The sequence below is a fragment of the Petromyzon marinus genome, chromosome 53 (genome assembly GCF_048934315.1).
Source record: "Petromyzon marinus isolate PM22_M1 ecotype Great Lakes invasive population chromosome 53, UKy_Petmar_22M1.pri1.0, whole genome shotgun sequence".
Lineage (NCBI taxonomy): Eukaryota > Metazoa > Chordata > Hyperoartia > Petromyzontiformes > Petromyzontidae > Petromyzon > Petromyzon marinus.
This window is the reverse complement of record NC_133719.1, coordinates 3887803-3888604: the sequence shown is the minus strand read 5'-3', so window position 1 is coordinate 3888604 and position 802 is coordinate 3887803.

Below are 802 nucleotides of genomic sequence, written 5' to 3'. Positions count from 1 at the left end.
GCTCTTCCTTCCCAGCTCCTCATTCCCAGCTCCTCCTTCCCAGCTCCTCCTTCCCAGCTCCTCTTTCCCAGCTCCTCTTTCCCAGCTCCTCTTTCCCAGCTCCTCCTGCCCAGCTCCTCCAGTCCAGCTCCTCATTCCCAGCTCCTCATTCCCAGCTCCTCATTCCCAGCTCCTCCTTCCCAGCTCCTCCAGTCCAGCTCCTCATTCCCAGCTACTCCATCCCAGCTCCTCCTGTCCAGGTCCTCCATCCCAGCTCCTCCAGTCCAGTCCCTCCTGCCACTGACGCTGACGCTGCTGCTGCTGCTGCAGTAGTCGCTGTTGTCCTGCGTTGCACCGCCGTCTCCTCGCCCTTGCGCGCGACCGTTCGCGAACCCCGTTCGCTCGCTCGCTCGCTCGCGGGGGTTGCGTTCCGGGAGACGTCGGGGTCAAAGCGCGCGCGACTCTGCCCCGTCCAGCCGGTGGCTGTCGCGAGCGGCTACGCTGCTGCTGTGCGGGGTGGGGGGCGGTGTGGAGAGATGTAGGGATGCCGCGTGAGTCGCGTGGGGAGCGGTGGTTGCGAGTGGCTAGCGGAGCACCGCCACCCGGGTTCGATTCCCGCGCACGGCCACCAAACGACCCCGGTGGCGCTTAAGCTGAGCCGGGTCCTGGGCATTCCCTTCGTCGAGTCAGCCTCAAATTAGTAGCTGGTGCGGCGTGTAAACATCGTCGCTTCGGGAGACAAAGGCGGCCGGGCGCGGTGCTGGCCACCCACCGCCTCGTGCGCCGTGCGGGCTTTCAGAGGCGCTCGCTGACGGCACTTTCC